Source organism: Protopterus annectens, chromosome 3.part0 (assembly GCF_019279795.1).
Source record: "Protopterus annectens isolate FY-2018-M chromosome 3.part0, PAN1.0, whole genome shotgun sequence".
Classification (NCBI taxonomy): Eukaryota; Metazoa; Chordata; order Ceratodontiformes; family Protopteridae; genus Protopterus; species Protopterus annectens.
In genome coordinates, this window is record NC_056731.1 from 1,547,466,559 (window position 1) to 1,547,480,018 (window position 13,460).

A 13,460-nucleotide genomic window follows, 5' to 3' on the forward strand; every position below is an offset into this window, starting at 1 on the left:
GATAAATCCATAAAGTGCCAAATCCACCACCTTCTCAGCAACCATGTTACATTTCTGTCTAAATTAGTGCGGGGGTAAGCAGGAGTAAGCACTATTAAGCAGTAGTAAGCAGGAATAAGTATATTTAAGTGGTAGTAAGCAGGTTTAAGCCCATTTGCACAGGGTTAAGCAATGTGCACACAGGTTAAGCAATATTGAAGCTAACTCTCTGTAAGCATATTTAACCGGAAGTTAGCATTGCTTACCTTCACGCAAACCCATGCAAACCTGCTTACAATTGCTTAAAAGTGCCTTAATCACTCTGTATCCAACAACCACTGTTCTGCCCAGCAACAAATTAAACAGCCTTTGAACCCAGGATACTGTACACTATAGTCACAGTAATTAATCAGTAAGCCATCACAGCAGTACATAAAAATTGAGGTTTCACCAAACAGATCCTCACTATAGGAAAATCAAACTTAATGTGTGAAAGGAATCTTTATACAATTTTATGTTGTATAGCCTACTGTGTTGTCTTTCAGCATTTTTCCCGGTTAGGGGTTGCCACAGCGGAACTCCGGTCCACTAATTATTGGTAGTAGATTTTCACAAACGCCAAGGTGCCAGCTCGACATTCAACCTTTAGCAAAAGCACGTCCATTTATGCATGTCTTTCAAATGCTCACCAAACTGCAGGGAGGACATGCAGACTCCACACAGAAGGCACTCTCTGCACTCCAGCCAAGAATCGAACGGGAGAACCTCTTGCTGTGAGGCAACAATGCTACTGCTGCACCACCGCGGATTTATGTTGTATAACCTACTACGTAATGCATAATATAAATATGTGAATTGGAGTACTGCATTAAGTCCAGATGTGAGGTGTCATTGTAATAAAGTGTTGAAATCCCCTAATAAACACAAGGACCCCATACAGTGTACATACACATGAATCATGGATACCAAACACATATATAACATGTAATGAATAATAAATCAATACCAAACAGCAAATAGCATGCAAATTAAAAATTAAGCAATGCTAAGCATTGCACAGCCCAGCTTGCTATGTGTAAGCAATGTGTAGGCCAGTCAAATCAGTTTGCAAATTGGTATACACCTTTAAGCAATGCCAACCTTAGGTAAGCAGGTTTGCTCATAGCTTAGCATTTTCAAAACCATCCAATCACGGCAAACTGTGGAAAATCAGCCCTATTTAAATGCAACAGGTGGGAATACATCTCATAACTGGTTGCAACTTCCTCCTGTAGGTACTATGACTGGTGTGGGAGAAGGAGTGCACTTTTGGGTGCAGTGCTGGGCATCCAGGAGTCCAAAGTCATGGCAGGACTCCTTGTTAAAGACCATGACCAGAGACTGCTGCAGGGCCAGTACCAGGTTTCCACAATATAAAGTGGAAGCCTGGGACCGTCTTGCCCATGACCTCACCAGTGCCACTAGCATACCTCAAACTGGTGGGCAGGTCAGGCATCACTATGCAGACCTGAAGCAGAAAAAGAGGGAGGTCTTGGATCAGTGGATCCAAGAGGCTAGGTGGATGGGGGATGTCCCAGCTGTTTGCTTGTGTTTACTCTGGTATCATATGGTAATGTAGTGTTGCAATCTCTTAATATCCACACTGTGCTACATAAATAAAATGTGTAGGAATGTCTGTATGCAACTGTTGTAATCACAACAGGTCATAATGTACAACTAAGAGAGACTTGGACAGAAAACAATGAAATGATGGACAACATAATCCAAATAGCACACTCAACTGAGACGTGAACTGTTGTATTTTTAGCACACACAGCCACGGTTCGAATCCTGGGAGTGTTAGTAAGCTGTATGCAGAATCATACCCCACAACTGTACAGATTTGTCCAGAATGTCCAGTAAATTGGCCCATATCCACTGCCTGTAACCCTGTCCCCCTGGCAAATCAGTGGGATGATCCCAGAAGTTTAGACAGCAAATAATGACATCCATTTCATTGTCAGATATCATAACTGACAGAAATATATCTATGAGAACAAACCTGTCACTCTAGCAATTCACCAAAATGTTATGAGAGTAATAAGCAAAATATGTCCCATCTCCACCCCCATGTTCTGAAACTATGACCAGAGTGTGTGCAGTAACAGAGTGAGACGATTGTGCATAATAATAATATGGAATCTGGTAATATGTATGGCAACATTCAGGTAGTGCTAACAAACATTGCTCCCACAGGTCTGTCAGATATGAAAACTGTGCCTAGAAATAAAAGACTGAAATCCTGGACTAGCACTGTTTATTCTGGTATTGTATGGCATTGTTAGTGTTGCAGTTTCTCTGAATAAAAGGGTATTACTCATCACTGTCATCCACACTGTGCTACATAAAAAAACTGTCTAGGAAACCCTGTATAAGAGTGTTATAATTACAAGGTCAGATTGAAAACCACTGGAGACTTGTAGACAGAAATCAGAGAAGAGATACGCAGCAATATTTATATAGCACAGTCAACTGTGATGTACACCCTTTTATTTTTAGCAGACACAGCCATGGTTCAAATTCTGGGAGTGTTAGTAACCTGTATGCATAATCATAACCCTCAAGTGTTCAGATTTGTCCAGAATGTTCAGTTAATTGGCCCATATCTGCTGGCTGTTTCCCTGTCCCCCTGGCATATTAGCGTGCTAATCTCTGACATGTAGGCAGCATTTAATGTCATATAACTGACAGTCAGGCCTGTACATATTTGGAAAACGTCTATGAAAATAAATGTGTCATTGTACAACTCACCAAAGGTTTATGAGGGCAAGAATCAAAATATGTCCTGATTTCACCTGCATGTTGTCAAGACATGCCCAGAGTGTGTGCAATAAGAAATGGACAGTTATGTGCATAACATCAACCTGGAATCTGGGAATATGCGTAGAAACAGTCAGGCAGTGTTAACAAACAATACCTCCACAGGTATACCAGGTAAGAGATATATACTGCAGGTAAAACAGTTCATGTATGTAGTTGTCTACATCCATACCACTGTCCAAACTAAAGCCGTAGGGTAATGTAATAATACCTGTAAGGTACAGATCACAGCACAGACTAGGAAAGTAATGAGAACTACAGGGATATACAAGTTGTTAATTGACATCTCCCCCCCCCCCCACAATATCTGCAACAATAAACTAAATACACAACTCAATTGGCATGTGCATGATTAAATATACTATTGGGACATATGTCCGATTGTTTGATAAATATTTAAATTTGTTTCTATGCATGTGCCATGTTGAAATACTCCCACATTGGTGGCATGCTGCCATCAATGTACCTGCATACTATTGTAATGGCCACTGTGTTTCCATACATGCATGTGTTCTGCTTGCTATGCAACTGTTCCATATCTGGTGTTTCGGGTTAATGAGAATATCTATGCATGCTGTTATACCTAATCCTGGAATGTGTTGACTTTTACTAACCCACATATGTTGTAAAAGTGAAACACCATAGCATGTTTGGGAAGGCTGGTCCCAACAGACCCACCTCTCCAACCTCATCTGGCCGTGGCACCCAGCACCAGCACATTTGGGGCCCACCCCAGGACGTCCTCATCCACTGGCCCTGCACCACCTTCGGGTGGAACCACCTCAGGAGATGAGACTCCCCCTCCCCCCGGGAGCAGGTTCTGACAGGACACTGTCACCTCTTGCCAGGTCTGGGGTCTGGTGCATAGCAAGCTCCTCAAGGAGTTTGGAGATCTGCTATGCCAGCTTGAGGGCTGTGTGGCACAACTAGAGGGTCAGTCTTCCCCTCCTACTCAGCCCCCAGCCCAGCCACCTTTGGGGATGTGAAGGTGCAGTGGTGACTGCCCATGGGTGGGGATCCCATTCCCACTATTTCCACTAGGGGGCTCATGGGCTTCTGACTTCCAAATACCCCTCCCCATCCAAGGTGTTTACCCCCCACATGTCATATACTGTCCCTGTATGCTGTCTTGTCTGTCTTGTTTGTTATCCTACCCAACTTACCTCCCCAAATATACTTACTATCCCTCCCCAACATCCCACTCTCACCTTAAAAAAAAAAGCAATCTGTTTCCAAAAAAAATATCTCGCCTCATACATAGCTGTCAATTTTGCACACGTGTGCACTGGACACGTGTAATCTTGTCTACTTGGCCTCACAACATATTATTGTTGTCCTCACCCCTCTTTCAGGGATATGAGTGTCCAAATATACCTCCAAATAAGTGTATATGCACAGCTGTTGCTGTAGAAGAAATGGGCAGCTATAGACCTTCCCTACACTTGACCTGCACATCCCTAGCTATTTTCCCTACTCTCTTTCCAGCTTCGTGCCCTTTTTCACCACTTTTCTATCAACCCGATCTCTGCTTAACATACAAGGCCATGTCAAACCCAGAGCTGTTGGACATGCTACACTTAAAGAAATCCCAATCCCTCAGAGCTACACGCTCCAGGGATCTAAACCTTGTCATCACAATAAACAAAACATGTTGGAGGGATAGGTTCCTGACCCAGAGACTCCCCAGACTCTGGAATAGATTGCCCATACATGTCAAGCAGAGTGCCTCTTTGGACCTCTTCAAGAGGAACCTTGACGATTGGATGGGAGAAAGGAAATTCACCCCAGGAATCATGTCAGTCGCCCTGCTAGACAGCGGTCCAGGAAAGTAAATAATGTGGGAAGAAATATTCAGGGAATTGTTATGGCTAGGCTTGTATAGGCCCTAGGGCTGATAGCCTAGTACTAACCTATGAACCTATGAACCTATGAACCTATGAACCTATGAACCCTTTTTCATTTCTTTTAAAGAAATTAGAGAGGGGGTAAGTGGGAGTTAGCACTTTTAAGCAGCAGTAAGCGGGTTTAAGCTTGTTTGCGCAGGGGTAAGCAATGCCTACACAGGTTAAGCAAGTGAGAAGCTAAATGAGTATAAGAAACTTTAAACGGAAGTTAGAAGTGCTTACCTCTATGCAAACCCATGCAAACTCACTTACAACTGCTTAAAAGTGCCATAATCACTCTGTATCCATCTGGCCAGCAACAACATAAACAACCCTTGAACCCAGGACACTGTACACTATAGTCACAACAGTTAACCACTACACCATGACAGCTGTGAAGACAGTTGTTGTTTTTCCAATATATCTGTCAGTACACATATTGTTTTATTTTATTTATTTATTTTACATTTGTTTACCAGGATAGTCCGACTGGATACATGTCCATTTTCAGTGGAGGCCCGGGGAGAAAAGCTCCACATAGACAAACTTACATAGATTACACAGAAGTTAGCAAACAATTATAAAAACAAAGTGATTATATACAATGGCTTAGTAGTGTTCCCTAGTAGGGACTCACAATTCTCATGGACAGACACAATTAAAAGTAAGAGACATCAGATGGGAAGCAGAGCTTGGTGACGTAGGTACCAGTTATGATAATTACAGAATATACTTTCACTTTATAACTTAATCAGAGTTGGAACATGGGCATAGCCAATTCACTTTGAGATACTGTTTGAGTTTTTTTTTTTTTGACGAGATCTTTGGAGGATTGGAGGATTATATACTTTGGCAATGAATTCCAGGTTTTGCCAACAAAGTTGGCAAACAGGGGTTCACCAGCAGAGTTATTAGCTTTGTGGGTTTGGACCAGTAGTTTATAGACTGACCATAGGGATCACAGGTTGCTATATGGCATAATAATATTTTTAAGTTAGGGGGTATCCTCAGGATGGTACAAAATTTTGTGCACTATTAAGAGTTGATTGAACTGAATTAAGCTGGACAGTTCCAGCCAATGTAGTTGTTTAAGGTTCTGGCAGTGGTGGGTTCTATAGGTGGAGCCAGTAGCGAATGTGGCAATATGATTGTAGCTATGGGACAGCTTACCTAGTTTGGATTTGTTGAGGTTTGAGAGTACAGCCGAGGCATATAAAAGAGTAGAGAGCATGTGTTATCAGGCGACTGCAGTCCTAGTCAGTGGGGTTAAAAATGTCCTGTTTCTATACAGTGATCCAAGCTTCTTATTGATGGTCTGTATGATTTTGTTGACCTGTAGATCAAATTTGAGATTATCCTCTATGATAACTCCTAGCAGTTTGGTGTGATGATCTAGGGAAATAGTGGTACCATTATTAGATGTGACAGAGAATGAAAGTGTGGTAGATCTACTAATGGGGGAGAAGAGTAGAAGTTTAGTTTTATTGGGGTTCAGAAGTAGGCGTTGGTTGGTGAGCAGGTTCTCAATAGTGTTAAATGTATTTTGGGTTAAGATTTGCAGTTTGGATGGGGAAGTGGCTGAGCAGATCAGAGTGGAATCATCTGCATATTGAATGCAGGTAGCTTTAGGGATAGCAGTGTGAAGGTTGTTGATAAAAGTAGAGAAGAGTAGTGAACCTAGTATGGACCCTTGAGGGGCACCAAGCGTGAGAGGTAGCTGGCTGGAGATCTGTTGTCTACTAGTCAGGTAGGACTGGAACCACTGGATAGCAGGCTTGTTGAGGGAAATAGATTTTAGTGAAAGAATGAGAAGTTAATGGTTGACCATGTTAAAGGCTTTTGATAGGTCAAGAAAGAGGGTGGAGGTTAGCCTATTGGCATTCTTGTTTTGGTTTATGGCAGTAGTAAAGGAAAGGAGGGCTGAGGTGGTGCTGTGGTATGGTCTGAAACCATGCTGGGAGTTGGACAGTAAGTTATTCTGTGCAAGGTATTGCATTAGTTGCTTGTGTACACATTTATCCATTATTTTGGCTAGTGGGGAAAGAATGGCAATGGGTCTATAATTGGATATGTCTGAAGAGCTACCACCTTTATGGAGTGGGATGATGTGAGATATTTTCCAGAGGGAGGGGATAGCATTTTCGGATAAGGTTCTGTTGATGAGGATAGATATGGGATATGCAATGGCATCTTCAACTATTTGTAGGTACTCTGCAGGGAGGAGATCAGCAGCGAGGGTGGTAGGTTTTAGTTTTTTTAGAAGTGTTTTAATAAAACTATTGGATATTGGTTGGAAGCTAAATTTGGGGTGAATATTGGGTAGATTAGGCGTGTGGTTTAAGTTAGAGGGGGTTAGTTGATTTGCTACAGATTGGATAGTTTCAGTGAAAAAGTTATTAAAGGTGCTAGCTATGGTCTCTGGGGAACTATGGGTGTATTTAGCCGGGGTTGGGGTGGTGGAATGACCTGGACAAAGTAGTTGATTTAAGCCTGCCCAGAACTTTTGAGGGTTGTTATGGTGTTTGTGTAGGAGATTTTGGTAGAAGTTTTTTTATCCAGTAAAATAGATTTTTTTTGGTAGAAGTTTTTTTATCCAGTAAAATAGATTTTTTGTATCATTCCTGAGTTGATATTTTAGATGGTCAAGTTGGGCTTTAGTTTTTCTCCAGCTGGCCCAGGCTCTGTTTCTAGTTTTGATTTTAGCTTTGGTATCTTTTGTGAGCCATGGTGCTGTATTTGATCTAGTTTTTATTGTACGTGCTGGAGCATGGGAATCAAGGATACTTAGGAATTTAGTGTTAAAGTGATCTATGACCTCCTCTAATGTTAGATTTTTTTAGTTTTGACTAGTCAACTGCTTTTAATTTGTTTTGGAATATAGCAGTGTCAAAGTTTTTCCTGTTTCTAACTGTTTTATATTTGGGCTGGTGAGGGTTTCCAGCCTTATGTTTTATGATAAAGGTTAGACAATGGTCACTGAGGTCATCAGGGAGAGTACCAGTTGTGTACAGTTGGGGTTGGTTATTAACTAGAATCCAGTCTAGGATACTTTTCCTGTTGGTTGGTTTGTTTACCCTAGTGGGAGAGGTTATGGTCTGTTTAAACCCATATAAGTTTAAATGGGTGAGGGGGGGGGGTTGGAGGAGCAGGGGTGCCAGTCGGTGTTAAAGTCACCAAGAACTATGGTTTCTTGGGATAGGTAGTGGATAACCAGTAAAGGATATCTTCTAGGGTATTTAGGTTGTTGCCTGGCAGAATGTATGCACAGACGATGTTCAAGTGCTTGTTTTGGTTAATCTGTAGCTTCATTATGAGGAGTTCCACGTTACTGAATTGGGGAGGTTGAATGGTGTCTCTATTAATGGTTAATGTATTTTTGTAAAGGACTGCTATCCCACCTCCTTTCCTTGTAGTATGGTCTAACTGGTTAATATTGTATCCTGGAAGTAGAATCTCATTGTCAGTAGTACTGGGTTTTAGCCAGGTTTCCATACGCCACATAATGTCTGGGGAGTGGGTTGGTAGGAGGCCATGTAGGTTGGTAATCTTATTGTTAATACTTCTAATATTTAGTTGAAATGCTAGGAGGGAACTAGTGGGAGTATACATGGGTAGCTTGACTGTGGAGGTTGTGGTAGGGGAGTGGAGGTTATTGGGTGTGGGTGGGCCAAGGGTGGAATGAATGTCCCCATGTGTTATAAGGTTATAGTGACAGGATATTCTGAGCTTTTGGAGTTTGTTTATAAGTTTTATATAGTCTTTGTCTTCAGGATTATGTTTTGTGGCTGTACAGGGATGATATTTTATAGAGGGTGGTATATTCGGTGCACTGCGGATGGTAAAGTGTTTGGTGTTTTGTGTGATGTTGTGGGTGTCTGACCATTTGGGTAGTCAATACCATGGTCAAGTGTTTGTTCATAGGCAGTGAGATGGTAAAATAGAAACAGTATAGGCATTAGGGTAATTAGTATTTTTTTGCTTGTTGGCATTTTGTTAGGGGGCGGGCCAAATTTTGACGGCTGCCTTTGCTAACAGGGTGTGGAACAATGGGAGAAAAGGAAATGGGTTAGGGGGGGAGGGTTGATCAATGAAGTGTGAGGTGTTGATTGGTACTTAGCATGAGGGGAGTGGCAAGGGAGTGGCAGAGTCTGGTTTAAATTTAGCACTAGTGGGGGCGGGTGGAATTTGGAAGCAGGGAGGGAAGCGGAGTTGAGCTAACACTGACTCCAAGAGTTACCTTGGGCTTTTGGTTTGTATGAGTGTATGTAAGCAATGTTTTTGGCTGTACTTTAATTTGTTTTATTTTTTTTATTATTTTTATACCGATTTTCAGCTAATTTTAATAGGATCCAAGGGGTAAACTAGCAAATTTAGTCAATATGGAGGGAGCCAAATAACTGTGGGGACAGCCTAGAAGCAAAACTTTATCAAATTAAAAAGCAAATGCTTGGGACTGGAACACTGTGTGGGTGTAAGGCTGATTCTAGGTATTATAGCCCAATCTAGTGGCAATTGGCTGGATCCTTCACTACTGTTGTGCATACACCTTTAAGCCTCAACAGTTTACAAAAACTAAATTGAAATTCACCTATTACAATAGGAAAGCTGGAGGGAGTCAGGTTCTTGCTTCCCAGAGGTTTTACTTAGTTTAGATAGCCATCTTCAGTGGAGAAGGTAGAATTGCTTTATGCAGTTAATCTCAGGTGGTGGTGATGGTGGGGTTACGCAGGAAAGAAATATGTGCAAACTGAAAAATAAAGGTAAATAAGGCAGAATTAGTACAAAGGTTACAAGAATGTGAAGTGGAGAGCATGCAAGGAATAGAGGTAGAGAGTAAAATTAATTATACTGTATACATTATAATTTAAATTGATTATATTGCATACAGTATCAGCTCTGTAAATCCACAGACTAACAGCAGTAACATATAGCCTCTAAGTCCAGTGATAACAGCTGTATAATTCAGCAGTGAATACACACATGATATAATGCACAAAGCAAAGTATGGCTGTTTTAGGACAATAATTCTAGAGTTATTTTATTCAGTATGAACTAACAGGAACATGAACTGCGTTCACTTAGCCTTCTATAAAAGCAATTGTAAAGTCCAGTCTTCTAAGTACAGTAGCTCGCCATAGGAATGCTTACAAATGTAATCAGAACATGAATAACCTCTGCAAAACAGTTAGCAGGACGCCTGGCGGACATTCAACAATTAAAGCTCTACCTTCATAAAACAAGATAAAAAAAAACAAGCAGTTTGTAAGTTAGAACATTAGCTAGCTCTCAAACTATGTAGGAGTTCTGAACAGAAGTTACAGCTTAGCACCATCAAATACTTCAGTAGTTAACAGTAATAACCAAATAAATCAGCAGCTAACAGTAATAAGAGGATAGTAATGCAAATTAGCTGTAGTATACATGTGATACTGCTCAACTTACTTGCTGTGCAGGCACAATGAACAGAGGGGTAGGGAAGGTGCAACAGCTACAGGATGAAATGAATGTGAGTTAGGTAGTAGAGAGTTTGATTAAAGATGGCAACCTAGGAGGGGGCTGACTAATGAAGATAATCAGGGGATGGGGGTGGGAGTAGTAGACAGGGAGAATGGAGCAGAGAGCAGCCAGGACAGGATTAACCAGGAACTTATGGATCCCTCCACCACAGGGAGAAGGGCTGAAAAACTATCAGTGTAAGGTGAGGAATAAGCTTAAAAATATCAGTATCTAACAAAAGACTGATCTGAGTAGCTGTGGAATACTTTAAATAATTATCACTGCAAGCACACAAACAGGGTTGTTTGGCAGTTATAGAGAGAGTTGTGATTAGTATAGAAACTATAATGAAAGTAGAAGCAAAATTTTATCAAATTAAAAAGCAAATGCTTGAATAGTATTGAACAATTGCTGACTTCTACAACTGTATAGTACTCGTTAGTGATATTATTGTTGCATCACATATGCTGTTATATCTAAATATACACATATTGGAGGCATATGGTGTGATATGTCTGGGAAGGTATACACAACAGTAATGCTTACACATGACAAGGATATGGATATATACATAAACATATGTAGATATATGTCTACATGTATATACACATATATATTCATATATATGTATTTATACACATCTGTATAGTGCATCATATATATGGCAATATATAGATCTCTCTGTGTATATATATATATATATATATATATATATATAAAATTATATATGTATATATTATACATATATATGTATGTGTATATATATTTATGTATATATATATATATATATATATCCACATATGTATATATATATATATATATATATATATATATATATAAAAGGGGTCTACTTCATATGACCTAAATTTCATATTTCATATGATCAAAATTCATTTGATTGAGACCAAATGATCTAAACTTTATTTGATCTAAATTTCATTTGACCTAAAACTCATTTCACTGACAGTCTGTAGAGCACTGTAAGGCAAGTAAAAGGTATATGCCCTGTTCCCCACTGCAATGTGACCCTGGAGTTAAAATATATAGTTAGGGGGGTGGGGGGCACAGTTTGATTATATATTCTGTGGTTTGATTTTATATTGTTCAGTAAAACTGAACTATGTGGGGGACTACACCCCCAACACCCCCCCTAACTATATATTCTAACTCCAGGGTTGCACTACAGTGGGGAACAAGGCATATACCTTTTTACTTGCCTCACAGTGCTCTACAGACTGCCAGTACTCATTGTCAGTGAAATGACTTTTAGGTCAAATGAAATTTAGGTCAAAAGAAGTAATGAAGTTTAGGTCATTTGGTCTCAGTCAAATGAATTTCAATCATATGAAATTTAGGTCATAATTTAGGTCATATGAAGTAGACCCATATATATTTGTATATGTGTACACATATATAGATGTGTATATATATATATATATATATATATATATATATATATATATATATATATATATATGTGTGTGTGTGTGTGTGTGTGTGTGTGTGTGTGTGTGTGTGTGTGTACATATAGATATCCATATATGTATGTAATTATGTATATGTGTATATATCTATATGGATATATATATATATATATATATATATATATATATATATATATATATATATATATATATATATATATATGGGTTCATGTCTATAGATCGACAACTTACTATATCGACATCCACTTCACCGACATCTGAAATAATCGACACCGCAACTCACGGACATTTAACAGGTAAGAGATTTAAATTTCGCTAATCATGCCTACCACACATGCATAACACTGCCATACTTACTAAAACATGGTAGGCATGATTAGCGAAATTTAATTCTCTTACCTGTTAAATGTCCGTGAGGTGCGGTGTCGATTATTTCAGATGTCGGTGAAGTGGATGTCGATATAGTAAATTGTCGATCTATAGACATGAACCCATATACATATATATATATATATATATATATATATATATATATATATATATATATATATATATTTACCATATGTCCAGATGATGGAGTGGAGTCATACCTCAGAACCAATAGTCTCAACCTCTTAGTACAAGTGGATGTCATGTATGTATTGCAGGTATATATGTTGACTGTTGCTACTGTAACAGGGGTTGTCTTAACAGACATGTTGTATGTGGAAAGTCACATCTGCTATTGACATGTATGCCATCAGTTACTGACAGACATCCTAAGGTCATCATAGTACAGTACCACTGATATCACAGTAATGATCCAGTGGACTACAGCAGAGATATGACCAATATATGTGGACAGTCTGGCACACTCTGGACAGTCCAGAGGTATTCACAGATCCCCTTAGTGTGAGACATATGGACCAAGCCTGACAATGTGGATGTTAACAGCCATGTACATGGGTATGTCATGTAAATACTGGACTACATATGCCCACACAGTTTATGCATTCACACACTCCTGTCTGTTCTGACACATAATAACTGGTGGTGCAAAGGTCACATGGCCTCATATTACCCAGTAGTTAGTGACATACATACGACATACGACTCTGAAGAAGCCAGTTGTACTGGTGAAAGCGCTCAGTCGGTGTGCTTTTTTATTGGATTAAAATATTTTTACTGCCTCAAGTTCCTGATCTGTGCCTTATTGCTGGTTCCTGCTGTCTGGTGGTCGATGGTTGTATTGTTTTTACTTTTTAGTGACATACATCTCTACAGCATCCCACTGCTTTGTCAGAAATACACAACAGTTATGGTGGCCCAGCAGCAGTAAGTCTGGCAAATATCTGGGCATAACATCACACTCGGTAATTATACTAAGCTGCTCGGCATGTAACAAAGCACTGTGCAAACTACAGCCAGACTGCCGCAAAACTGGCCTACATTTCTTATGGGGGAATACACATGTACCTGCAAATATAGCAGGCTCTACAGGCATGTCACTGCACAGAGTAACAGATACCTGTGTGAAAGTGCATACCCACAGCCAATGTGAACACAGCCACAGCCACATATGGTAAGCAAGTTTAATATTACACTATATGGACTGTCTGATCAACACCATCCTCATATGTGCCACTCACACACTAACCCTACATATACTGGGCCATGATACAATGTGGTCCAATGCCTGTCTGTGGTATGGGACATGTGTGTGTTTGGCCCTACAAACGTGTGAGCCGATAGGGTAACATACACTGGAGCAGCATGTAACATCAGATAGAACAGGACCAAGAACAATGACATCTATCAC